The following is a 24,837-nucleotide window of genomic DNA, read 5'->3' on the forward strand; positions in this document are numbered from 1 at the left end:
TCATGACCGTAGCCCATCTCTGACTGAAAATTAATGATTACATTTCATCAAAAGTGGACTGGAGAAATGTGATGCCTCCATCTATCCGCTATCTAGCCTTAATAGCCCCATGTCTCCGTAGTGGGGAACTACAGTAGATCAGAGGACAGTCTGGAATACATTGAGTACTGTAGATCAGAGGACAGTCTGGAATACAGTGAGTACTACAGTAGATCAGAGGACAGTCTGAATACAGTGAGTACTACAGTAGATCAGAGGACAGTCTGGAATACAGTAGAGTACTACAGTAGATCAGAGGACAGTCTGGAATACAGTGGAGTACTACAGTAGATCAGAGGACAGTCTTTGAAACGGTCCCCTCTCCGTTGTGAACAGGGCTCCTGCCTTTAGAGCAGTCCTCTCCGTTGTGAACAGGGGCTCCCTGCACCTTTAGAGCAGTCCTCTCCGTTTGTGAACAAGGAGCTCCTACCTTTAAGGCAGTCCTCTCCGTTGTGAACAGGAGCTCCTACCTTTAGAGCAGTCCTCTCCGTTGTGAACAGGAGCTCCTACAGCAGAGCAGTCCTCTCAAGTCATCCTGGGTAGCACTGACAGGAGCCATCGATGGGGTTACAGGTCCGTTGTTACTACACATACACAGCTCTGCACTGGCCTTCCCATACCTGCCACTGGGACACACTGACACACACACACACGACAGACACACACACACACACACACACACACACACACACACACACACACACACACACACACACACACACACACACACACACACACACACACACACACACACACACACACACACACACACACACACACACACACACACACACACACACACACACACACACACACACACACGTGATGGAGACAAACTGACGAAACAGTACCACAACTCACAGTATTTGAAGCACATGATACTGACACATCCTCCACCAAAATGAACCCATGTCCCTCTCTCTCCATCACAGAGACCGAAAGTAGCTTCCCACCCATACAATACACAGTATATCCAAACCATGATCAACCTCACATCAGAGAAGATGTGGTTCTGTGTGGCGTCAGCAACACCAAGGTCGTGGATGTGGGTTCAAATCCCACAGGTCTCCACACACACACACACACGTAAAGGTTAAACAAACATCCTGGTAAATTACATCCACTGACTGTTCCTTTTGTTGACAGAGGCGTCTGCTAAGTCAGATATAAATAAAAAGATATTGAAGGAGGAGGTCATGCTGGCGTTTAAAGGGTTCATTTCTAATCCTCTAAAGAAGGGGATCTAGTGTGCTTCCTAAATGGCACTCTATTCCCTATACAGTACACAACTTTAGACCAGAGCTTTATGGGCCCTTGGGACTCAGCCAGTGATTTATTGAGCTTCTCCAATGATCGGTCTGTCCGGCCTGCAGTGCAGAGTAGAATGGTTAATGTAGGATAAGCGTAAGGCCAGCATTAACACTGCAGCCTGACTGTGCATTTTTAATGACAATTAATGTTTCACCTGCCCCCCCCCCCACTGTCCTCTCTTTCATCTAGGATTCCATTTGGACCCTACAGAACCTTGGAACAGAACCTTGGGCAGGCTATTCTTTCACCAGGAATTAACAGGGTTTTAACCTGCCGGGGGGGGGGGGCACCACACAAGGGCAGGGACTCTGTTAGAACAAACTGATAAATGAATCTGAATGCTGAGAGAAAAGTTTATTTCGTTAGAGAAAAGAGGAGGACTTGGTGGAGGTGGATAAGGTCATAGGAGGAGGAAGAGGAGGAGGAAGAGGAGGAGGAAGAAGAAAGGGGAATTCTAACTGCTATCAAGGATCTCCTCTTACTCTTCGTTCTATTTCAATGGGTTTAGCTGCTATCTTCCTCTGAAGGACTCTTCTCACTAGTTCTATTTCAATGGGTTTAGCTGCTATCTTCCTCTGAAGGACTCTTCACTAGTTCTATTTCAATGGGTTTAGCTGCTATCTTCCTCTGAAGGGCTCTTCACAAGTTCTATTTCAATAGGTTTAGCTGCTATCTTCCTCTGAAGGACTCTTCACTAGTTCTATTTCAATGGGTTTAGCTGCTATCTTCCTCTGAAGGGCTCTTCACTAGTTCTATTTCAATGGGTTTAGCTGCTATCTTCCACTGAAGGGCTCTTCACTAGTTCTATTTCAATGGGTTTAGCTGCTATCTTCCTCTGAAGGACTCTTCACTAGTTCTATTTCAATGGGTTTAGCTGCTATCTTCCTCTGAAGGGCTCTTCACTAGTTCTATTTCAATGGGATTAGCTGCTATCTTCTCTGAAGGCTCTTCACTAGTTCTATTTCCAATGGGTTTAGCTGCTATCTTCCTCTGAAGGGCTCTTCACTAGTTCTATTTCAATGGGTTTAGCTGCTATCTTCCTCTGAAGGACTTCTTCACTAGTTCTATTTCAATGGGTTTAGCTGCTATCTTCCTCTGAAGGGCTCTTCACTGGTTCTATTTCAATGGGTTTAGCTGCTATCTTCCTCTGAAGGGCTCTTCACTAGTTATATTTCAATGGGTTTTGCTGCTATCTTCCTCTGAAGGGCTCTTCACTAGTTCTATTTCAATGGGTTTAGTTGCTATCTTCCTGAAGGGCTCTTCACTAGTTCTATTTCAATGGGTTTAGCTACTATCTTCCTCTGAAGAGCTCTTTCAAGCCCCTCAAACATGATGTTGTATCTGCATGTGAGCATTAGATTTAAACCCACAATTATTTTCAAACTTTCATATTTCAACAGAAAGACTAGAACGTCTGAAAAGGTCTTGTATCGGACGAGAGACCTGACGTAGACCTAAAAAGCCAAACATTTTCAGAGAGCAACTGCCCAGTGACCGAACTAGCCGTTCAGGTAAGGTCTTCTTGACAAACGAGCACCATTTATAAAAGCCCTATTTTAAATAGTAGTCCTTATATTTATGAGACAGCGCTGGGAAGGGTGATGACATAACCCCTCTAGTAATTTAATAGGATCTCTCTATGGCTGGGGAAGGGCATGAAAGTGAATTCTATATCTGCCCATTTGCCTCTTTCTAATTCATTTCTAATTTTATTATTAGGAAAAGTAATATGTATTTAAAAGCAGGATGAGACTTTATAGAGTGGTGAGGGAGGAGGAGTCTCACCGTGGTGAGGAGGGGAGGAGTCTACCGTGGGAGGAGGAGGAGTCTATTGTGGTGAGAAGGAGGAGTCTATCGTGGTGAGAAGGAGGAGTCTATCGTGTGGTTAGGAGGAGGAGTCTACCGTGGTGAGGAGGAGGAGTCTACCGTGGTGAAGAGGGGAGGAGTCTACTGTGGTGAGGAGGAGTCTACCCTGGTGAGGAGGAGGAGGCTACCGTGGTGAGGAGGAGAGTCTACCGTGGTGAGGAGGAGTCTGCCGTGGTGAGGAGGGGAGGCTACCCTGGTGAGGAGGAGGATACCCTGGTGAGGAGGAGGATATCCTGGTGAGGAGGAGGAGGCTACCCTGGTGAAGAGGAGGAGTCCCGGTTTTCCCTAGCTAAACTAGGGTGGCTAGCTGAACTGTGATAGTTTTGTCCTCATTGCCAAACATCCTAAATAATGCACCCTCAACTTCAAAAGTAAAAAACTACAATCGTATAACTAAGAAATTTGATGGAAAAAAACTGTGTATTGTTGAATTGTTTTGTTGAATAGTCCAGGACAGGTTCGAGGCATCATTGTTCAGTTCAGTTTTGAGATTCACCGGCGGCTAGGCATAGGGTCAGCTGACGTTTTCTGATTGGTTCTGCTTGTAACTGTGACAACGGGCAGCCACTTGGTTTGATGGGAAATGTAGTGATTTTTCCAACACAGCCAGATATGTACACAGTCTTGTACCCTTAACCTTTTTTAATCTGACTATCATATTTGTTGATTAGACCAGAGTTAATTAATATAATGACACATCCAGGGAGTCACGAGTTATCTGACAGAAAACTTGAGAAAATAGCAACTCTACAGATCACAATGACTACCGATCACAATGACTACAGATCAATGACTACAGATCACAATGATTACAGATCGCAATGACTACAGATCCACAATGACTACAGATCACAATGACTACAGATCGTAATGACTACCGATCACAATGACTACCGATCTTAATGACTACAGATCACAATGACTACAGATCGCAATGACTACCGATCACAATGACTACAGATCACAATGACTAGAGATCACAATAACTACAGATCACAATGACTACAGATCACAATGACTAGAGATCATAATGACACTGAACCAAACAAGCCTACCAGATGATAACAAAGTGCTCATTGAAACAATTCAGCATTTCAGTTTTGTCATATACAGCAACAGAGTCCTTCAAAACACTTGACGGTAATTCATTAACATTACTGTGACCAGACATAGACTTTTTTAGCCTTCGGAACTTTCTAGGGTCATTCAGGGTCATCAGTGGTAACAGACATAAAATATTCAGACTTGATCTTCCTGAGAAGAAAAGAACACTGGTTTCATAACTGCCTAAAAATAAACCAATCAGCATCAGAACATGATTTCCTTGTTTTAGCCCAGGCTAGATTACTGCCGTGAAATAATACAAGACAGCTCAGAAGAAAACCATGGATTAACCTGCCCTTTAACCCCTGAACCTCGGAATGGGGCATGTTTGGGAAAAAACTATTTGGGAAAAAAACATCATGAAGGGAATTTCCAGGCAGTTTCCACATCAGAGATAAATCAATCTCACTCAGTCAAAATAAACAAATCATGAAGGAAAGCCTGCTCATTAAAACACTTCACATTTCTCTCACAAATAAAACATGGGTTTGTTTTAGGAATGACAATAACTACAGATCACAATGACTACAGATCACAATGACTACAGATCATTAATGACTACAGATCACAATAACTACAGATCACAATGACTACAGATCACAATAACTACAGATCACAATGACTACAGATCACAATGACTACAGATCTAATGACAATGACTACAGATCATGATGACTACTGATCACAATGACTACAGATCATAATGACTACAGATCACAATGACTACAGATAGTAATGACAATAACTACAGATCACAATGACTACAGATCGTAATGACTACAGATCACAATGACTACAGATAGTAATGACAATGACTACAAATCACAATGACTACATATCACAATGTCTACAGATCACAATGACTACAGATCACAATGACAACAGATAGTAATGACAATAACTACAGACTCTGACTACAGATCACAATGACTACAGATCGTAATGACTACAGATCACAATGACTAAATATCGTGATGACTACAGATCACAATGACTACAGATCACAATGACTACAGATCGTAATGACTACAGATCATAATGACTACGATCTGGACTAATGACTATGTCAGATTACTAGATCTATGTCATATTACCAGATCTATGTTATGACATATCTATGTCTCAACAGCTCTATGTCATATTAATAGATCTATGTCATATTAACTGATCTATGTCCAGAACAGATGTATGTCATATTAATAGATTTATGTCATATTAACTGGATCTATGTCAGAACAGATTTATGTCATATTAACAGATCTATGTCATATTAACAGATCTATGTCATATTAACAGATCTATGTCATATTAACTGATCTATGTCAGAACAGATTTATGTCATATTAACAGATCTATGTCATATTAACAGATCTATGTCATATTAACAGATCTATGTCATATTAACAGATCTATGTCAGAACAGATCTATGTCATATTAACAGATCTATGTCAGAACAGATTTATGTCATATTAATAGATTTATGTCATATTAACAGATCTATGTCATATTAACAGATCTATGTCAGAACAGATTTATGTCATATTACCAGATCTATGTCATATTAACAGATCTATGTTATGACATATCTATGTCTCAACAGCTCTATGTCATATTAACTGATTCATGTCAGAACAGATTTATGTCATATTAACAGATCTATGTCATTTTAACAGATTTATGTCATATTAACAGATCTATGTCATATTAACAGGTCTATGTCATATTAACAGATTTATGTCACATTAATAGATCTATGTCATATTAACATATCTATGTCATATTAACAGATCTATGTCCTATTAACAGATCTGTCAGAACAGATTTATGTCATATTAACAGATCTATGCCATATTAACAGATCCATGTCATTAACAGCTCTATGTCATATTAACAGATCTATGTCCTATTAACAGATCTGTCAGCACAGATTTATGTCATATTAATAGATCTATATCATATTAACAGATCTATGTCAGTAATAACAGATCTATGTCCTATTAACAGATTCTATGTCAGAACAGGATTTATGTCATATTAATAGATCTATGTCATATTAACAGATCTATGTCATATTAACAGATCTATGTCAGAACAGATTTATGTCATATTAATAGATCTATATCATATTAACAGATCTATGTCATATTAACAGATCTATGTCATATTAAGAGATCCTATGTCCTATTAACAGATCTATGTCAGAACAGATTTATGTCACATTACCAGATCTATGTCATATTACCAGATCTATGTTATGACATATCTATGTCTCAACAGCTCTATGTCATATTAACAGATCTATGTCATATTAACAGATCTATGTCATATTAACAGATCTATGTCATATTAACAGATCTATGTCAGAACAGATCTATGTCATATTAACAGATCTATGTCAGAACAGATTTATGTCATATTAATAGATTTATGTCATATTAACAGATCTATGTCATATTAACAGATCTATGTCAGAACAGATTTATGTCATATTACCAGATCTATGTCATATTACCAGATCTATGTTATGACATATCTATGTCTCAACAGCTCTATGTCATATTAACTGATCTATGTCAGAACAGATTTATGTCATATTAACAGATCTATGTCATTTTAACAGATTTATGTCATATTAACAGATCTATGTCATATTAACAGATCTATGTCATATTAACAGATTTATGTCACATTAATAGATCTATGTCATATTAACATATCTATGTCATATTAACAGATCTATGTCCCTATTAACAGATCTGTCAGAACAGATTTATGTCATATTAACAGATTATGTCATATTCATGATCTATGTCATATTAACAGCTCTATGTCATATTAACAGATCTATGTCCTATTAACAGATCTGTCAGAACAGATTTATGTCATATTAATGGATCTATGTCATATTAACAGATCTATGTCATATTAACAGATCTATGTTATTAACAGATCTATGTCAGAACAGATTTATGTCATATTAATAGATCTATGTCATATTAACAGATCTATGTTATATTAACAGATCTATGTCAGAACAGATTTATGTCATATTAATAGATCTATATCATATTAACAGATCTATGTCATATTAACAGATCTATGTCATATTAAGAGATCTATGTCCTATTAACAGATCTATTCCAGAACAGTTATGTTATGACATTTTATGATCGGTTATGTCATATTATGATCAGATTATGTTATGTCATATTATGTCTTATGCTTATGTCATATTAATGATACAGTTATGTTATGAACAGATCTATGTTATGTCAGATTATGATCCTATTAACTGATCATTTTATGATCAGATTTATGTCATATTAATAGATCTATGTCATATTAACATATCTATATCATATTAACAGATATTAACAGATTGTACTTCCGAGCGCCGACAGGGTGGCTCGCTTAGCGTTCTAGGAAACTATGCAGTTTTTGTTTTTTACGTATTTATTCTTACATTAGTACCCCAGGTCATCTTAGAGTTTCATTACATACAGTCGAGAAAAGAGGAGCACTGAATATAAGATCAGCGTCAACTCACCATCAGTACGACCAAGAATATGACTTTGTGAAGCTGATCCTGTGTTCTGCCTTTCAACCCAGGACAAGCGGAATGGATCCCAGCCGACGACCCAAAATGACTTCGTAAAAGAAAAGAGGAAACGAGGCGGTCTTCTGGTCGAGACTACGGAGAAGGGCACATCGTGCCCACTTCCTAGCATTCTTCGCCAATGTCAGTCTTGATGACAAGGTGGATGAAATCCGAGCAAGGGTAGCATTCCAGAGGGACATCAGAGACTTATTAATATTCTTTGCTTCACGGAAACATGGCTCACTGGAGGAAAGCTTTCGGTGGCGGTGCAGCCAACGGGTTTCTCACGCATCGCGTGACAGAAACAAACACCTTTCTGGTAAGAGAGGGCGGGCGTATGCCTTATGGCTAACGAGACGTGGTGTGATCACAGAAAAATACAGGAACTCAAATCCTTCTGTTCACCTGATTTAGAATTCCTCACAATCAAATGTAGACCGCATTATCTACCAAGAGAATTTTCTTTGATTATAATCACAGCCGTATATATTCCTCCCCAAGCAGACACATCGATGGCTCTGAACGAACTTTATTTTACTCTTTGCAAACTGGAATCCATACATCCTGAGGCTGCATTCATTGTAGCTGGGATTTTAACAAGGCTAATCTGAAAACAAGACTCCTTAAAATGTATCAGCATATACGATTGCGCCACCAGGGCTGGCAAACCTGGATCACTGTTATTCTAACTTCCGCGATGCATATAAGGCCCCCTGCCCCGCCCCCTTTCGGAAAAGCTGACCACAACTCCATTTTGCTAATCCCTGCCTACAGACAGAAACTGAAACAAGAAGCTCCCACGCTGAGGTCTGTCCAACGCTGGTCCGACCAAAATGATTCCACACTCCAAGACTGCTTCCATCACGTGGACTGGGACATGCTTCGTATTGCGTCCAGGCAACAACATTGACGAATACGCTGATTCAGTGTGCGAGTTCATTAGAACGTGCGTTGAAGATGTCGCTCCCATAGCAACGATTAAAACATTCCCTAACCAGAAACCGTGCGGGATTGATGGCAGCATTCGCGTGAAACTGAAGCGCGGACCACTGCTTTTAATCAGGGCAAGGTGTCTGGTAACATGACTGAATACAAACTGTGCAGCTATTCCCTCAGTAAGGCTATCAAACAAGCTAGCGTCAGTATAGAGACAAAGTAGAATCTCAGATTGCTTTGGCTCAGACACAGGAGTATGTGGCAGGGTCTACAGTCAATCACGAGACTATAAGAATAAATCCAGACCAGTCACAGGACCAGGATATGTCTGCTCCCAGGCAGACTAAATAACTTTTGCCGGCAAGGACAATACGAGTGCCGCAACCCGGCCTGCAACGGAAACATGCGGTCTCTCCTTCACTGCAGCCGAGGTGGTAAAACATTTAAACGTGTTAACCCTTGCAAGGCTGCAGGCCCAGACGGCATCCCCAGCCGCGCCCTCAGAGCATGCGCAGACCAGCTGGCTGGTGTGTTTACGGACATATTCAATCAATCCCTATACCAGTCTGCTGTTCCCACATGCTTCAAGAGAGCCACCATTGTTCCTGTTCCCAAGAAAGCTAAGGTAACTGAGCTAAACGACTACCGCCCCGTAGCACTCACTTCCGTCATCATGAAGTGCTTTGAGAGACTAGTCAAGGACCATATCACCTCCACACTACCTGACACCCTAGACCCACTCCAATTTGCTTACCGCCCAAATAGGTCCACAGACGACGCAATCTCAACCACACTGCACACTGCTCTAACCCATCTGGACAAGAGGAATACCTATGTGAGAATGCTGTTCATCGACTACAGCTCGGCATTTAACACCATAGTACCCTCCAAGCTCGTCATCAAGCTCGAGACCCTGGGTCTCGACCCCGCCCTGTGCAACTGGGTACTGGACTTCCTGACGGGCCGCCCCCAGGTGGTGAGGGTAGGCAACAACATCTCCACCCCGCTGATCCTCAACACTGGGGCCCCATAAGGGTGCGTTCTGAGCCCTCTCCTGTACTCCCTGTTCACCCACGACTGCGCGGCAACGCACGCCTCCAACGCAATCATCAAGTTTGCGGACGACACAACAGTGGTAGGCTTGATTACCAACAACAACGAGACGGCCTACAGGGAGGAGATGAGGGCCCTCGGAGTGTGGTGTCAGGACAATAACCTCACACTCAACGTCAACAAAACTAAGGAGATGATTGTGGACTTCAGGAAACAGCAGAGGGAACACCCCCTATCCACATCGATGGAACAGTAGTGGAGAGGGTAGTAAGTTTTAAGTTCCTCGGCATACACATCACAGACAAACTGAATTGGTCCACTCACACAGACAGCATCGTGAAGAAGGCGCAGCAGCGCCTCTTCAACCTCAGGAGGCTGAAGAAATTCGGCTTGTCACAAACTTCTACAGATGCACAATCGAGAGCATCCTGGCGGGCTGTATCACCGCCTGGTACGGCAACTGCTCCGCCCACAACCCTAAGGCTCTCCAGAGGGTAGTGAGGTTTGCACAACGTATCACCGGGGGCAAACTACCTGCCCTCCAGGACACCTACACCACCCGATGTTACAGGAAGGCCACAAAGATCATCAAGGACAACACCCACCCGAGCCACTGCCTGTTCACCCCGCTATCATCCAGAAGGCGAGGTCAGTACAGGTGCATCAAAGCTGGGACCGAGAGACTGAAAAACAGCTTCTATCTCAAGGCCATCAGACTGTTAAACAGCCACCACTAACATTGTGTGTTACTAACACTAACACACTGACTCAACTCCAGCCACTTCAATAATGGGAATTGATGGGAAAGGATGTAAAATATATCACTAGCCACTTTAAACAATGCTACCTAATATAATGTTTACATACCCTACATTATTCATCTCATATGTATACGTATATACTGTACTCTATCATCTACTGCATCCTTATGTAATACATGTATCACTAGCCACTTTAACTATGCCACTTTGTTTACATACTCATCTCATATGTATATACTGTACTCGATACCATCTACTGTATCTTGCCTATGCTGCTCTGCACCATCACTCATTCATATCCTTATGTACATATTCTTTATCCCCTTACACTGTGTATAAGACAGTAGTTTAGGAATTGTTAGTTAGATTACTTGTTGGTTATTACTGCATTGTCGGAACTGGAAGCACAAGCATTTCGCTACACTCGCATTAACATCTGCTAACCATGTGTATGTGACAAATAACATTTGATTTGATTTGATTTTAACAGATCTATGTCATATTAACAAATCTATGTCCTAATAGAGATATGTCATATTACCGGATCGATGGCTTAATAGATTTATGTCCTGATAGATCTATGTCATAACAGTAACAGATCTATGTCCTGATAGATCTATGTCATAACAGCAACAGATCTATGTCCTGATAGATCTATGTCATAACAGTAACAGATATATGTCCTGATAGATCTATGTCCTAACAGTAACATATCTATGTCATAACAGTAACAGATCTATGTCCTGATAGATCTATGTCCTAACAGTAACATATCTATGTCATAACAGTAACAGATCTATGTCCTGATAGATCTATGTCATAACAGTAACAGATCTATGTCCTGATAGATCTATGTCCTAACAGTAACATATCTATGTCCTAACAGTAACAGATCTATGTCCTGATAGATCTATGTCCTAACAGTAACATATCTATGTCATAACAGTAACAGATCTATGTCCTGATAGATCTATGTCATAACAGTAACAGATCTATGTCATAACAGTAACAGATATATGTCCTGATAGATCTATGTCATAACAGTAACAGATCTATGTCCTGATAGATCTATGTCCTAACAGTAACATATCTATGTCATAACAGTAACAGATATATGTCCTGATAGATCTATGTCCTAACAGTAACATATCTATGTCACTTAACAGTAACAGATATATGTCCTGATAGATCTATGTCATAACAGTAACAGATCTATGTCATAACAGTAACAGATCTATGTCATAACAGTAACAGATATATGCCCTGATAGATCTATGTCATAACAGCAACAGATATATGTCCTGATAAGGCTATGTCATAACAGTAACAGATCTATGTCCTGGTAGATCTATGTCATAACAGTAACAGATCTATGTCCTGATAGATCTATGTCCTAACAGTAACAGATCTATGTCCTGATAGATCTATGTCATAACAGATGGTTCTGTGATTAAGCCCAGAACAATCTGAACAATGAATAACATTGGCTGAGACTTGAAGATGAGCATTAGCTCGATGTGATGTGGAGATCCGGCTTCAGGTTTATGACTGAATATAATTCAGAATGTAACCATATTTAAATAACTTAAAAGCTGTATAATGACAAATTAATGTTGAAGGTAAGACAAATGAGTTGGCTAAAGTACAAACTGTCTGGCATCCAGGCTAGTGGAAAGAGGTTTGAGGCAGAGTGATAACAGAACCTATGTCCCATCTCTAAACAGTCCTAGAGACAGAAGAGCAGAGACTGGAAGGGGTTTGAGGCAGAGTGATAACAGAGACCTATGTCCCATCTCTAAACAGTCCTAGAGACAGAGAGAGCAGAGACTGTAAGGGAGTTTGAGGCAGAGTGAGAAACAGAGACCTATGTCCCATCTCTAAACAGTCCTAGAGACAGAGAGAGCAGAGACTGTAAGGGGTTTGAGGCAGAGTGAAAACAGAGACCTATGTCCCATCTCCTAAACAGTCCTAGAGACAGAGAGAGCAGAGACTGTAAAGGGGTTTTGAGGCAGAGTGATAACAGAGACCTATGTCCCATCTCAAACAGTCCTAGAGACAGAGAGAGAGCAGAGACTGGAAGGGGTTTGAGGCAGAGTGATAACAGAGACCTATGTCCCATCTCTAAACAGTCCTAGAGACAGAGAGAGCAGAGACTGTAAGGGTTTGAGGCAGAGTGATAACAGAGACCTATGTCCCATCTCCAAACAGTCCTAGAGACAGAGAGAGCAGAGACTGGAAGGGGTTTGAGCAGAGTGATAACAGAGACCTATGTCCCATCTCCAAACAGTCTAGAGACAGAGAGAGAGCAGAGACTGGAAGGGTTTGAGGCAGAGTGAAAACAGAGACCTATGTCCCATCTCTAAACAGTCCTAGAGACAGAGAGAGAGCAGAGACTGGAAGGGTTTGAGGCAGAGTGATAACAGAGACCTATGTCCCATCTCCAAACAGTCCTAGAGACAGAGAGAGAGCAGAGACTGTAAGGGGTTTGAGGCAGAGTGAAAACAGGGCCTATGTCCCATCTCCAAACAGTCCTAGAGACAGAAGGCAGAGACTGTAAGAGGTTTGAGGCAGAGTGAAAACGAGACCTATGTCCCATCTCTAAACAGTCCTAGAGACAGAGAGAGCAGAGACTGTAAGGGGTTTGAGGCAGAGTGATAACAGAGACCTATGTCCCATCTCTAAACAGTCCTAGAGACAGAGAGAGAGCAGAGACTGTAAGGGGTTTGAGGCAGAGTGAAAACAGAGACCTATGTCCCATCTCTAAACAGTCCTAGAGACAGAGAGAGAGCAGAGACTGTAAGGGGTTTGAGGCAGAAAGAACCACGACTGATGGAAAATGGTTTGAAGCAGAGTGAACAGAGAGACTAGAGAAACTCACCTTGGTTACACAGAGAGCCACAGAATCCTGACAGACACTCACAGTGTCCTGTGATGTGGTGACAGGGACCATCGCTTATGGATACACTGAGGACAGGACTGACTACAGCGCTGACCATAGAACCCTGGAGAACAGACTGAAAACACAGGGGACAGGGTGGGGGGGTTAATGTGTGTGAAGGTATGTGTATGTGTGTGTGTGTGTGTGTGTGTGTGTGTGTGTGTGTGTGTGTATGTGTGTGTGTGTGTGTGTGTGTGTGTGTGTGTGTGTGTGTGTGTGTACTTACAAACACATATATTTCTGAGACAACCACAGATACAAAGCTAAGACACTACCAGACATTACCAGACACTACCAGACACTCCTGGACACTACCAGACATTACCAGACACTACCAGACACTCCTGGACACTACCAGACATTACCAGACACTACCAGACATTACCAAACACTACCAGACATTACCAGACATTACCAGACACTACCAGACATTACCAGACACTACCAGACACTACCAGACACTACCAGACATTACCAGACACTACCAGACATTACCAGACACTACCAGACATTACCAGACATTACCAGACATTACCAGACACTACCAGACATTACCAGACATTACCAGACACTACCAGACATTACCAGACACTACCAGACATTACCAGACATTACCAGACATTACCAGACACTACCAGACATTACCAGACATTACCAGACACTACCGGACATTACCGGACACTACCGGGACATTTACCAAAACACTGCCAGACATTACTGGACACTCCTGGACACTACCAGACATTACCAGACACTACCAGATATTACCAGACATTACAAACACTACCAGACATTGCAGACATTACCAGATTTGTTACCAGACACTACCAGACATTACCGGACAATACCGGACATTACCGGACATTACGGACATTACCCGGACGATACAGACAATACCAGACATCACAGACACTACCAGACATTACCCAGACACTACCAGACATTACCAGACACTACCAGACATTACCAGACACTACCAGACATTACAGACATTACCAGACATTACTGGAACACTACCAGACACTACAGACATTACCAGACACTACCAGACACTACCAGACACTACCAAACACTACAGACACTACCAAACACTACCAGACACTACCAGACATTACCAAACACTACCAGACAATACCAGACACTACCAGACATTACCAGACATTACCGACACTACCAGACATTACCAGACACTACCAGACATTACCAGACATTACCAGACAATACCATGTCAACCAGACATTACCAGACAATACCAGACATTACCAGACATTACCAGACATTACCAGACATTACCAGACACTACCAGACATTACCAGACATTACCAGACAATACCAGACAATACCATGTCAACCAGACATTACCAGACAATACCAGACATTACCAGACACTACCAGACATTACCAGACATTACCAGACACTACCAGACATTACCAGACATTACCAGACAATACCATGTCAACCAGACATTACCAGACAATACCAGACATTACCAGACATTACCAGACATTACCAGACATTACCAGACACTACCAGACATTACCAGACATTACCAGACAATACCAGACAATACCATGTCAACCAGACATTACCAGACAATACCAGACACTACCAGACACCACCAGACACCACCAGACACTACCAGACACTACCAGACACTACCAGACATTATTAGACATTACCAGACATTACCAGACACTACCAGACATTACCAGACATTACCAGACAATACCAGACAATACCATGTCAACCAGACATTACCAGACAATACCAGACATTACCAGACATTACCAGACACTACCAGACACTACCAGACACTACCAGACATTACCAGACATTACCAGACACTACCAGACATTACCAGACATTACCAGACAATACCATGTCTACCAGACAATACCAGACATTACCAGACATTACCAGACATTACCAGACATTACCAGACACTACCAGACATTACCAGACATTACCAGACAGTACCAGACAATACCATGTCAACCAGACATTACCAGACAATACCAGACACTACCAGACACCACCAGACACCACCAGACACCTGAACACCACCAGACACTACAGTACCACCAGACATCACAGAACACTACCAGACACTACCAGACACTACAGACATTACAGACATTACCAGACACTACCAGACACCACCAGACACCACCAGACACTACCAGACACCACCAGACATCACCAGACACTACCAGACACTACCAGACATTACCAGACATTACCAGACATTACCAGACATTACCAGACACTACCAGACACTACAGACATTACCAGACATTACCAGACACTACCCAGACATTACCAGACACCCACCAGACACTACCAGACACTACCAGACACTACCAGACATCACCAGACATCACCAGACACTACCAGACATCACCCCAGACATCACCAGACACTACCAGACACTACCAGAGACTACTGGACACTACACAAAGATAACATTAAAAGACTCAAACTCTGATGCATTTCCTATTTCCAATTTCTCCTCTCCTCTCCCTCCCTCTCTCCTCTCCTCTCCTCTCCTCTCCCACCTCTCCTCTCCTCTCTCCCTCTCTCCTCTCCTCTCACTCTCCCTCTCCTCTCCTCTCCTGTCCTCTCCTGTCCCTTCCCCTCCCCTCCCTCCCTCCTCTCCTCTCCTCTCTGCCCCTCCCTCCCTCTCTCTCCTCTCCTCTCCCTCCCCTCCCTCCCTTTCCTCTCTCCTCTCCTCTCCTCTCCTCCTCCCTCTCCTCTCCTCTCCCTCCCCTCCCTCCCTCATCTCCTTCTCTCCCCTCCCCTCCCTCCCTCCTCTCCTCTCCTCTCCTCTCTCTTTTACTTTCATCTTTCAGGTTCACATGAGTAAAGTCTGAAGCCAAGGAAGAAAAAGACTCTGACAGCCCACTCTGTTCTCTATTGTAATCCTCTGTAGTGAAGGACCAGCAGAGTTAGAGAGCGTAGCTTTGTCCTCCTTGACTGGGGCTGCAGCATCCACATGGTATACAGGGCACTATAAAGGGGAATAGGGCCGCAGTCTGTACCACTCAGGCCATATGTCTTCCTTAAGCTCTTAATTAGTTTGCATTGATGTTTCTCTAAGTGGCGAGGAAGGGTCAACAGGTCAGAATGATGTTTCCTTCCTGCTCTGTCTAACGAGAGGAGGAGTCAACAGGTCAGAATGATGTTTCCTTCCTGCTCTGTCTAATGAGAGGAGGAGTCAACAGGTCAGGAATGATGTTTCCTTCCTGCTCTGTCTAACGAGAGGAGGAGTCAGCAGGTCAGAATGATGTTTCCTTCCTGCTCTGTCTAACGAGAGGAGGAGTCAACAGGTCAGAATGATGTTTCCTTCCTGCTCTGTCCTAATGAGAGGAGGAGTCAACAGTCAGAATGATGTTTCCTTCCTGCTCAGTCCTAATGAGAGGAGGAGTCAACAGGTCAGAATGATGTTTCCTTCCTGCTCTGTCTAACGAGAGGAGGAGTCAACAGGTCAGAATGATGTTTCCTTCCTGCTCTGTCTAACGAGAGGAGGAGTCAACAGGTCAGAATGATGTTTCCTTCCTGCTCTGTCTAATGAGAGGAGAGTCAACAGGTCAGAATGATGTTTCCTTCCTGCTCTGTCTAACGAGAGGAGGAGTCAACAGGTCAGAATGATGTTTCCTTCCTGCTCTGTCTAACGAGAGGAGTCAACTCATGTTTCCTTCCTGCTCTGTCCTAACGAGAGGAGGAGTCAACAGGTCAGAATGATGTTTCCTTCCTGCTCTGTCTAACGAGGAGGAGGAGTCAACAGGTCAGAATGATGTTTCCTTCCTGCTCTGTCTAACGAGGGAGGAGTCAACAGGTCAGAATGATGTTTCCTTCCTGCTCTGTCTAATGGAGGAGGAGGAGTCAGCAGGTCAGAATGATGTTTCCTTCTGCTCTGTCTAACGAGGAGGAGGAGTCAACAGGTCAGAATGATGTTTCCTTCCTGCTCTGTCCTAACGAGAGGAGGAGTCAACAGGTCAGAATGATGTTTCCTTCCTGCTCTGTCTAATGAGAGGAGGAGTCAACAGGTCAGAATGATGTTTCCTTCCTGCTCTGTCTAACGAGAGGAGGAGTCAACAGGTCAGAATGATGTTTCCCTTCCTGCTCTGTCTAATGAGAGGAGGAGTCAACAGGTCAGAATGATGTTTTCCTTCCTGCTCTGTCTAACGAGAGGAGGAGTCAACAGGTCAGAATGATGTTTCCTTCCTGCTCTGTCTAGCAGGAGGAGTCAACAGGTCAGAATGATGTTTCCTTCCTGCTCTGTCTAACGAGAGGAGGAGTCAACAGGTCAGAATGATGTTTCCTTCCTGCTCTGTCTAACGAGAGGAGGAGTCAACAGGTCAGAATGGTGTTTCCTTCCTGCTCTGTCTAATGAGAGGAGGAGTCAACAGGTTAGAATGATGTTTCCTTCCTGCTCTGTCTAATGAGAGGAGGAGTCAACAGGTCAGAATGATGTTTCCTTCCTGCTCTGTCTAATGAGAGGAGGAGTCAGTTAGAATGATGTTTCCTTCCTGCTCAGTCTAACGGAGAGTCAGCAGGGTCAGAATGATGTTTCCTTCCTGCTCTGTCTAATGAGAGGAGGAGTCAACAGGTCAGAATGATGTTTCTTCCTGCTCTGTCTAATGAGGAGGAGTCAACAGGTTAGAATGATGTTTCCTTCCTGCTCTGTCTAATGAGAGGAGGAGTCAACAGGTCAGAATGATGTTTCCTTCCTGCTCTGTCTAATGAGAGGAGGAGTCAACAGGTTAGAATGATGTTTCCTTCCTGCTCTGTCTAACGAGAGGAGGAGTCAACAGGTCAGAATGATGTTTCCTTCCTGCTCTGTCTCAGTCTAACGAGAGGAGTGAGTCAACAGGTCAGAATGATGTTTCCTTCCTGCTCTGTCTAACGAGAGGAGGAGTCAACAGGTTAGAATGATGTTTCCTTCCTGCTCTGTCTAACAAGAGGAGGAGTCAACAGGCAGAATGATGTTTCCTTCTGCTCTGTCTAATGAGAGGAGGAGTCAACAGGTTAAGAATGATGTTTCCTTCCTGCTCTGTCTAACGAGAGGAGGAGTCAACAGGTCAGAATGGTGTTTCCTTCCTGCTCTGTCTCAGTCTAACGAGAGGAGGAGTCAACAGGTCAGAATGATGTTTCCTTCCTGCTCTCTGGGAGAGGAGGAGTCAACAGGTCAGAATGATGTTTCCTTCCTGCTCTGTCTAACGAGGAGGAGTCAACAGGTCAGAATGATGTTTCCTTCCTGCTCTGTCTAAGGAGAGGAGTCAACAGGTCAGAATGATGTTTCCTTCCTGCTCTGTCTAACGAGAGGAGGAGTCAACAGGTCAGAATGATGTTTCCTTCCTGCTCTGTCTAATGAGAGGGAGTTGAAATGAGTCAACAGGAGTTAGGAATGATGTTTCCTTCTGCTCTGTCTAATGAGAGGAGGAGTCAACAGGTTAGAATGATGTTTCCTTCCTGCTCTGTCTAAGGAGGAGTCAACAGGTCAGAATGATGTTTCCTTCCTGCTCTGTCTAACCCGAGGAGGAGTCAACAGGTCAGAATGATGTTTCCTTCCTGCTCTGTCTAATGAGAGGAGGAGTCAACAGGTCAGAATGATGTTTCCTTCCTGCTCAGTCTAACGAGAGGAGGAGTCAACAGGTCAGAATGATGTTTCCTTCCTGCTCTGTCTAATGAGAGGAGGAGTCAACAGGTTAGAATGATGTTTCCTTCCTGCTCTGTCTAGCAAGAGGAGTCAACAGGGCAGAATGATGTTTTCCTTCCTGCTCTGTCTAATGAGAGGAGGAGTCAACAGGTCAGAATGATGTTTCCTTCCTGCTCTGTCTCAGTCTAACGAGAGGAGGAGTTTAAAGGAGTTTAAAGGTCAGAATGATGTTTCCTTTCCTGCTCTGTCTCAGTGTAAATCAGACTGAACTGTAAACTGGGTGCAGGTTAACTAACAGACACAGAAGGACACACATAAAAGTAGACATGCTCGCTGTACACGCACATAGAAAGAGGCATGCAGGTACTCACACACAGACATCACGTTACCTAGACATACACAGACATTACATGTTACCTAGACATACACACAGACATGACATTTTACCTAGACATACAGACATTACATGTTACCTAGACTACCCAGACATACACACACAGACATGCAGACATACATTACATGTTACCTAGACATACACACAGACATTACATGTTACCTAGACATACTAGACCATGACATTTTACCTAGACATACACACAGACATTACATGTTACCTAGACTCACACACAGACATTACATGTTACCTAGACATACACACAGACATTACATGTTACCTAGACACCCACTGAACATTACATGTTACCTAGACATACACACAGACATTACATGTTACCTAGACATACACACAGACATTACATGTGCAGACATCACACACAGACATTACATTTTACCTAGACATACACACAGACCTTTACATGTTACTAGACATACACAGACATTACATGTTACCTAGACATACACAGACATTACATGTTACCTAGACATACACAGACATTACATTTTACCTAGACATACACACAGACATTACATGTTACCTAGACATACACACACAGACATGACATTTTACCTAGACATACACACAGAGATGAAGGCAAGTATACGTAGGAACACATACGCAAATACACACATGTCAGAGAGGCCATTTTACTTGACTAGCTGCTCTGATTATATGTGTATGTGTGTGTGTGTGTGTGTGTGTGTGTGTGTGTGTGTGTGTGTGTGTGTGTGTGTGTGTGTGTGTGTGCAGGCATATATGTGTGTGTGTGTGTGTGTGTGTGTGTGTGTGTGTGTGTGTGTGTGTGTGTGTGTGTGCAGGCATATATGTGTGTGTGTGTGTGTGTGTGTCTGTGTGCGTGCAGGCGTATGTGTGTGTGTGTGTGTGTGTGCAGGCATATATGTGTGTGTGTGTGTGTGTGTGTGTGTGTGTGTGTGTGTGTGTGTGTGTGTGTGTGTGTGTGTGTGTGCAGGCATATGTATGTGTGTGTGTATTGTTCTCTTACTGCGTCTGCAGGAGGTGCCTCTGTATCCGGGGGCACACACACACGTCCCGTCCTCCGGTGAGCAGGAGCCTCCGTTCTCACAGGTACAGGAGTAGGAGCAGTCTGGGCCCCATCGGCCTCCACACACACACTGTCACAGTTCACACCTGGAGGTAACATGGGGAACACAGCTCAGTAACTCATCTAACTGGGCAGATTCTGGGGCCCTCCCTCATCTCATCAGAGTCTGGGGCCCTCCCTCAGAGTCTGGGGGTCTCCATCAGAGTCTGGGCCCTCCCTCATCTCATCAGAGTCTGGGGCCCTCCCTCATCTCATCGGAGTCTGGGGCCCTCCCTCAGAGTCTGGGGCCCTCCTCAGAGTCTGGGGCCCTCCCTCATCTCATCAGAGTCTGGGGCCCTCCTCATCTCATCAGAGTCTGGGGCCCTCTCCTCACGAGTCTGGGGCCCTCCCTCATCTCATCAGAGTCTGGGGCCCTCCCTCAGAGTCTGGGGCCCTCCCTCAGAGTCTGGGGCCCTCCCTCATCTCATCAGAGTCTGGGGCCCTCCCTCATCTAATCGGAGTCTGGGGCCCTCCCTCAGAGTCTGGGGCCCTCCCTCATCTCATCAGAGTCTGGGGCCCTCCCTCATCTCATCAGAGTCTGGGGCCCTCCCTCAGAGTCTGGGGCCCTCCCTCATCTCATCAGAGACAGAGAGACTGAGTGATAGTTAGCTTTCTCTCCTTCCTCTCCCCTCTGAGTGCCCCTTTCTAACCCCTATCGTCCAGGGAGAGACAGAACTGGAGAAAGATGGAGAAAGGTAGAGTCCCAGGGAGAGATGGAGAAAGGTAGAGTCATCAGGGAGAGATGGAGAAAGGTAGAGTCATCAGGGAGAGATGGAGAAAGGTAGAGTCATCAGGGAGAGATGGAGAAAGGTAGAGTCATCAGGGAGAGATGGAGAAAGGTAGAGTCCCAGGGAGAGATGCAGAAAGGTAGAGTCATCAGGGAGAGATGGAGAAAGGTAGAGTCATCAGGGAGAGATGTAGCAAGGTAGAGTCCCAGGGAGAGATGGAGAAAGGTAGAGTCATCAGGGAGAGATGGAGAAAGGTAGAGTCATCAGGGAGAGATGGAGAAAGGTAGAGTCATCAGGGAGAGATGGAGAAAGGTAGAGTCCCAGGGAGAGATGGAGAAAGGTAGAGTCCCAGGGAGAGATGGAGAAAGGTAGAGTCCCAGAGATGGAGAAAGGTAGAGTCCCAGGGAGAGATGTAGAAAGGTAGAGTCCCAGGGAGAGATGCAGAAAGGTAGAGTCATCAGGGAGAGATGCAGAAAGGTAGAGTCATCAGGGAGAGATGGAGAAAGGTAGAGTCCCAGGGAGAGATGGAGAAAGGTAGAGTCCCAGGGAGAGATGGAGAAAGGTAGAGTCATCAGGGAGAGATGGAGAAAGGTAGAGTCATCAGGGAGAGATGGAGAAAGGTAGAGTCCCAGGGAGAGATGGAGAAAGGTAGAGTCATCAGGGAGAGATGTAGAAAGGTAGAGTCCCAGGGAGAGATGTAGAAAGGTAGAGTCATCAGGGAGAGATGGAGAAAGGTAGAGTCATCAGGGAGAGATGGAGAAAGGTAGAGTCCCAGGGAGAGATGTAGAAAGGTAGAGTCCCAGGGAGAGATGGAGAAAGGTAGAGTCCCAGAGATGGAGAAAGGTAGAGTCCCAGGGAGAGATGGAGAAAGGTAGAGTCCCAGGGAGAGATGGAGAAAGGTAGAGTCCCAGGGAGAGATGTAGAAAGGTAGAGTCCCAGGGAGAGATGGAGAAAGGTAGAGTCCCAGGGAGAGATGGAGAAAGGTAGAGTCCCAGGGAGAGATGTAGAAAGGTAGAGTCCCAGGGAGAGATGTAGAAAGGTAGAGTCATCAGGGAGAGATGTAGAAAGGTAGAGTCATCAGGGAGAGATGTAGAAAGGTAGAGTCCCAGGGAGAGATGGAGAAAGGTAGAGTCCCAGGGAGAGACGTAGAAAGGTGAGTCCCAGGGAGAGATGTAGAAAGGTAGAGTCCCAGGGAGAGATGTAGAACGGTAGAGTCATCAGGGAGAGATGGAGAAAGGTAGAGTCCCAGGGAGAGATGGAGAAAGGTAGAGTCCCAGGGAGAGATGGAGAAAGGTAGAGTCCCAGGGAGAGATGTAGAAAGGTAGTCCCAGGGAGAGATGGAGAAAGGTAGAGTCCCAGGGTGAGATGTAGAAAGGTAGAGTCCCAGGGAGAGATGGAGAAAGGTAGAGTCCCAGGGAGAGATGGAGAAAGGTAGAGTCCCAGGGAGAGATGGAGAAAGGTAGAGTCATCAGGGAGAGATGTAGAAAGGTAGAGTCCCAGGGAGAGATGGAGAAAGGTAGAGTCCCAGGGAGAGATGTAGAAAGGTAGAGTCCCAGGGAGATGGAGAAGGTAGTCATCAGGGAGAGATGTAGAAAGGTAGAGTCCCAGAGATGGAGAAAGGTAGAGTCCCAGGGAGAGATGTAGAAAGGTAGAGTCCCAGGGAGAGATGGAGAAAGGTAGTCATCAGGGAGAGATGTAGAAAGGTAGGTCCCAGAGATGGAGAAAGGTAGAGTCATCAGGGAGAGAGTGGAGAAAGGTAGAGTCCCAGGGAGAGATGTAGAAAGGTAGAGTCCCAGGGAGAGATGTAGAAAGGTAGAGTCCCAGGGAGAGATGGAGAAAGGTAGAGTCATCAGGGAGAGATGTAGAAAGGTAGAGTCCCAGGGAGAGATGGAGAAAGGTAGAGTCCCAGGGAGAGATGGAGAAAGGTAGAGTCCCAGGGAGAGATGTAGAAAGGTGGAGTCATCAGGGAGATGTAGAAAGGTAGTCCCAGGGAGAGATGGAGAAAGGTAGAGTCCCAGGGAGAGATGGAGAAAGGTAGAGTCCCAGGGAAAGATGTAGAAAGGTAGAGTCCCAGGGAGAGATGGAGAAAGGTAGTCCCAGGGAGAGATGGAGAAAGGTGAGTCCCAGGGAGAGATGGAGAAAGGTAGAGTCCCAGGGAGAGATGTAGAAAGGTAGAGTCCCAGGGAGAGATGGAGAAAGGTAGAGTCCCAGGGAGTGATGGAGAAAGGTAGAGTCCCAGAGATGTAGAAAGGTAGAGTCCCAGGGAGAGATGGAGAAAGGTAGAGTCCCAGAGATGGAGAAAGGTAGAGTCATCAGGGAGAGATGTAGAAAGGTAGAGTCCCAGGGAGAGATGTAGAAAGGTAGAGTCCCAGGGAGAGATGGAGAAAGGTAGAGTCCCAGGGAGAGATGTAGAAAGGTAGAGTCCCAGGGAGAGATGTAGAAAGGTAGAGTCGTCAAGGAGAGATGGAGAAATGTAGAGTCATCAGGGAGAGATGTAGAAAGGTAGAGTCATCAAGGAGAGATGGAGACAGGTAGAGTCCCAGGGAGAGATGTAGAAAGGTAGAGTCCCAGGAGAGATGGAGAAAGGTAGAGTCCCAGGAGAGATGTAGAAAGGTAGTCCCAGGGAGAGATGGAGAAAGGTAGAGTCCCAGGGAGAGATGGAGAAAGGTAGAGTCATCAGGGAGAGATGGAGAAAGGTAGAGTCCCAGGGAGAGATGTAGAAAGGTAGAGTCATCAAGGAGAGATGGAGACAGGTAGAGTCCCAGGGAGAGATGTAGAAAGGTAGAGTCCCAGGGAGAGATGGAGAAAGGTAGAGTCCCAGGGAGAGATGGAGAAAGGTAGAGTCCCAGAGATGGAGAAAGGTAGAGTCCCAGGGAGAGATGGAGAAAGGTAGAGTCCCAGAGATGGAGAAAGGTAGAGTCCCAGGGAGAGATGTAGAAAGGTAGAGTCCCAGGGAGAGATGTAGAAAGGTAGAGTCCCAGGGAGAGATATAGAAAGGTAGAGTCCCAGGGAGAGATGTAGAAAGGTAGAGTCCCAGGGAGAGATGTAGAAAGGTAGAGTCATCAGGGAGAGATGGAGAAAGGTAGAGTCCCAGGGAGAGATGGAGAAAGGTAGAGTCATCAGGGAGAGATGTAGAAAGGTAGAGTCCCAGGGAGAGATATAGAAAGGTAGAGTCCCAGGGAGAGATGGAGAAAGGTAGAGTCCCAGGGAGAGATGTAGAAAGGTAGAGTCATCAGGGAGAGATGTAGAAAGGTAGAGTCCCAGAGATGGAGAAAGGTAGAGTCCCAGGGAGAGATGTAGAAAGGTAGAGTCCCAGGGAGAGATATAGAAAGGTAGAGTCCCA

General features: G+C 44.5%; 1 pseudogene; it reads right to left on the reverse strand.

The window, feature by feature from the left end:
* The window catches only part of LOC135533937 (multiple epidermal growth factor-like domains protein 11), a 39,636-nt pseudogene extending 18,839 nt beyond the window's left edge, over nucleotides 1-20,797 (reverse strand).
* Nucleotides 20,798-24,837: the final 4,040 nt, after the last annotated feature.

This window comes from Oncorhynchus masou, unplaced genomic scaffold (assembly GCF_036934945.1).
Source record: "Oncorhynchus masou masou isolate Uvic2021 unplaced genomic scaffold, UVic_Omas_1.1 unplaced_scaffold_2826, whole genome shotgun sequence".
NCBI classification, from domain to species: domain Eukaryota; kingdom Metazoa; phylum Chordata; class Actinopteri; order Salmoniformes; family Salmonidae; genus Oncorhynchus; species Oncorhynchus masou.